Source organism: Littorina saxatilis, linkage group LG13 (genome assembly GCF_037325665.1).
Source record: "Littorina saxatilis isolate snail1 linkage group LG13, US_GU_Lsax_2.0, whole genome shotgun sequence".
Lineage (NCBI taxonomy): Eukaryota > Metazoa > Mollusca > Gastropoda > Littorinimorpha > Littorinidae > Littorina > Littorina saxatilis.
In genome coordinates this window covers 39,492,961-39,497,960 of record NC_090257.1, presented here as the reverse complement: position 1 = coordinate 39,497,960, position 5,000 = coordinate 39,492,961, and positions in this window count along the sequence as shown.

The following is a 5,000-nucleotide window of genomic DNA, read 5'->3' as shown; positions in this document are numbered from 1 at the left end:
TGTATTTCCTGTGTTAGTTGGCTATACATATACAGTAAGCGGGCGAACATACTTCTCTTCAAGTGTCGTTCGCACTTGTCGGCTCTCTGAAGAATTTGCCATAGTCGCCCGAATGAATCGAAAATGACCATCTCTCGCTGATGTGAAAAAATAACTCAATAACAAACACACAAACACAGACACACACAGACAAACAAACACAGAGACACTGATAGACTTACAGGCACACACTATGATATTTTTCTCTCTAATAGTTGTGACTCATTCGTAAATGTTTGTGTGAAAACAATAACAAACATACATACACGTACAAACACACACAATCAGACACAGACACCGAGAAACACAGAGACAGACAGCATGACAGACACACAATGTGTGTGTGTGTGTGTGTGTGTGTGTGTGCACGGTGTGTGTGTGTGTGTGTGTGTGTGTGTGTGTGTGTGTATGTCAGTGTGTGTGTGTGTGTGTGTGTGTGTGTGTGTGTGTGTGTGTGTGTATGTGTATGTGTGTGTGTGTGTGTGTGTGTGTGTGTGTGTGTGTGTGTGTGTATGTGTGTGTGTGTGTGTGTTTCAATTTCGTCGTAATTTAAAAAAAAATATTTTACCTAAAATGGATCGTTTTGAATACTTTGATCAAAAGAAAAATAACGTACAGTGCCTGTACGTAAATGCCGCTTTGCGACACTGTGGTTTGAGTATAATATATAAGTATTCAGTGCACATAGGTTGCACCGCACCCACACTGTGACTGTAGTTAATTTACACCATAATTAATGACGTGGCTGTTATCACTCTTTATGTTTAGACGATTTCAGCTGACGCTATACCAGATCTTTGTAATATAACTTTAGGATAAAAAAAACAAGAATTGTAGGTTATTGGAACGTTTCATTATTGGGCCAACAAAAAAAAAAGGTGTGGTTACGGTAACATAGCCAAAAAAAATAGGGTAGGAAGGTAGGCAATCACTTTTTTTTTTAAACTTTTTTTTCTAATGTGTACAAATTAAACCTACTTGACAGGGAAATAAGTGTGCGACTCGAGCGCTTTCGCTTTCATTGCGTTTTCTGACTCAGGTGGGTTTTTTTGGTGTTTTTTTTTGACAAATGTAAAAAAAAGTTATAGGGTCGGCCCCTAAAAATAGGGTAGGTCGGGTTACCGTAACCACACCTATTTTTTTTTTAGGCCTTGACAAAACAAAACGTTACATGTGCAATACGTCGACCCACGTGACAGACAAACACTTATTATACAAATAATGAACTTATCACAACATCGTCGACCCACGTGACAGACAAACACTTATTATACAAATAATGAACTTATCACAACATCGTCGACCCACGTGACAGACAAACACTTATTATACAAATAATGAACTTATCACAACATCGTCGACCCACGTGACAGACAAACACTTATTATACAAATAATGAACTTATCACAACATCGTCGACCCACGTGACAGATAAACACTTCTTATACAAATAATGAACTTATCACAACATCGTCGACCCAGGTGACAGATAAACACTTATTATACAAATAATGAACTTATCACAACATCGTCGACCCAGGTGACAGACAAACACTTATTATACAAATAATGAACTTATCACAACATCGTCGATGGAACTAGCTTGCAAGATGCAGGCGATGTAATGATCATTGACGGGAATGAATCAATTTATGACTTTTGGTATGGAAGTTGCTTGTCCGTTTCAATGCGTGTTATTCTCTTACGTGCCAGGAGAATGTTCCCGCATAACTCCCACTTACTCTGGTTGCACATGTGGTATGCATTTAGAGGGGGCGGGGACGTAGCTCAGTTGGTAGCGCGCTGGCTTTGTAGCCAGTTGGTCACTATCAGCGTGGGTTCGATCCCCACGTTCGGCGAGAGATTTATTTCTCGGAGTCAACTTTGTGCAGACTCTCTTCGGTGTCCGAACACCCCCGTGTGCACACATGCGCACGAAAAAGATCCCACGTTCACAGCGAAAGTCTCAGGGCTTGGAAAACACGAAGACACGCATGCATCATCTCTCGTCTCTGATTATCATGATCGTATTTCGATACTTTGACGAGACAAACCCAATGCTGGTGTGTCGAAGAAGACAGCTACAGCGGGCTTGTTCGAATCAAAGTATCACACCATATCTTCAGCGTATTACCAATACCTGTCCCAATATAGACCATTTGGTCTAAGAGGACGTTAAACCCTAATAGTCAGTCAGTCTGCATTTAGAGCGCTTACGTCCCTTTGTTTTCCAGTACCACGTGTATTTGGTCCGGGACGTTCGTCCGAATATTTCAAGTCGAAATTTTGAACGAGATCGGGAATTTTAAGAAGATTTTAAGTTCGGACTATAACCGAATCTGAGTTTCAAGGAACCTTCTACAATGTACCGTGATGCGCCTTTATATGTGAATAGTTGTTAAACGTGTAGGTCGAGAACAAGACAGAGAATAAGATCAGTGTTTAATTGGTCCTTGGGTGGAATTCTTCCGGTATATGCCGGAAATCCGGATTCGATTATGGCCTCTTGGTTTTTTTTAACATTACCCTTGGACCCCTCTCCCCCCCCTCCCCTTAAAATTCTTCAGGATTCATGAAATTTTTCAGTCCCACCCATGTTGGTCCTGTGTGACACATTGGGTTCTGGGACACAAACAAACAAACAAACAAATTGTAGGAGACGTTTTTCTTTGTTCTGTTCATTCTCAAAAAACTTTCACAACAAATATATACTCCGTATATGAAAGTCAACTCTCACTAGTGGAAAACGCCGGAAACGCCTAATTTACTACATATAATTACCGTTGGCTTCTTCAACCACGAGTGCACTTATTTTTGCAGTACTTCACAGCCGCCGGCACTGAACGGCAAATACTACGGGCCAGAATATCAGAAACAGTTGAGTGCAGTTTGCACGTCAAATACACTGGAACCTAAGATGAGAAAACACCCTTAGTTTATAGGGACCATGCGAGTGGGTGTACATTGCATTTCGAGTGTTCTCATCATTACTGATGCACTTTGGTAAGATTAATACTGACCGACCTTCTCGATTTTCAGTGTCCTTTTTTGAGAAGTGTTCTCTCGTCAGAGGGACCTCACAGTACAGGTGCTGTACCCCGACCCCCTTAGTTTAGAGATTATCTGAATCTGTGAATTTCAAGTACCTCCATTTTAAGTTTAAAGTAACTGTCCTTCCCGTGACAATAGTTCTACTCACTAATTGAGACCTCGCCAGGCGTGACAATAGTTCTACTCACTAATTGAGACCTCGCCAGGCGTGACAATAGTTCTACTCACTAATTAAGACCTCGCCAGGCGTGACAATAGTTCTACTCACTAATTGAGACCTCGCCAGGCGTTTTAATAGGATTAGACGATCCCTCCATTTGGACACGTACCCACAGTCAACGCCCTGCCTGCTTGCTGTGCAGAGCGCCAACTTTCTGACAAGTTAATTTCTTAACAAAACAAGAAATTCCTCCGATAGGAAAAACACCCCCGTCAAAGGGAAATCCCGTTGGTCAAAGGGAAATAACCTTCTCAGTTGGTGGCAGTGAGAATGGTGATTTCCCTTTGACCAACGGGGGTGTGCCTCTATAAGTCCTTGTATAATTTTAATCCACCAATAACTCCCTAACCGTGTGTTTGACTGGTCCCAATTTTTGCAAGGACCGTCTCAGGAATGTATAGAACCTGTTCACCAAGTTTGGTGACGATCGGTCCGTTCATTCTTGAGATCTACTTGCGAACACAAACACACAAACACACACACAAACACATCGAGTGAAACCTATACACACCCCTATACCGGGGGTGTAAAAACACTTTCGCTCAATTTTTTGTACCGGATTTACACGGGGTCAGTTTTTGAGGTTTTTGGAGGCGTTCAACTGTCAAGTTAATTTCTTAAAAAACAACACCGTTTCGCTCAATTTGTTTGACCGGATTTACGCGGGTTTTTGGAGGGGTTCAACTGTACTCATGTGGAAGTGCAAATGGCTGAAAGTTTTGATTGCGAAGCGCAACTGCCATCACAAGTTCCGCTCATGCCTCATACCTCATACCTGCCTGCCAGTCTTGTACACCTTACAGATGGCGGAGTGGGGCAAGAGGGGGTGGGTGGGTGGGTGGATAGTGTTGGGAAGGTGTTGTGTCCGGATGCGTAGAGCTAAAGGCTGGTTCAGAAGCCGGCGGCCGAAGACTGAAGCACGGAGAGAAAAAGGGAATGAACATTATGGTTGCAGAAACAGCCTATAAAGTTGTCATAAAAGAGCATCATGATTCCGTACTGTTTAGTGTTCACACCACGCACGCAACCGCACCCCCCCCCATACACACACAAACGTATATCGTCTTACACACACACACTTACTGACAGACAGACAGACAGACAGACGGACAGACAGACAGACAGACAGACGTTACAGACAGACAGACAGACGTTACAGACAGACATACAGACAGACAGACAGACAGACACACACACACACACATACACACACAGACAGACACACACACACACACATACACACACACAGACACACACATCAAGTTCACAGACACTCACAGACACACACACACACACACACACATACATACACACACACACACTCACAGACACACACACACACACACACACATACATACATACATACACACACACACACACAGGCACACACACACACACACACAATAGTTTGCCGCACTGTCCTCGCCTGCTTACATTGAAAGGTCAGAAACTTAAAACTAAACACTTTCTCACGCTGGATGCCGTGTGACAAACCCTTTTCTATCGGGCAACGGTCGTGGAATTAAACTAAAAACAAACAGTTTGCGCTATCGACATATTTTTTCCAGACCAAAATTGCTTTATTTCTTTGTTTTTAATTAATGTGTGATATAAAATAATATAAGATAAGACAACTGTAATATCCATTTTCAATGATATTTCAATGACACAAATGATGACTGACTCAAAA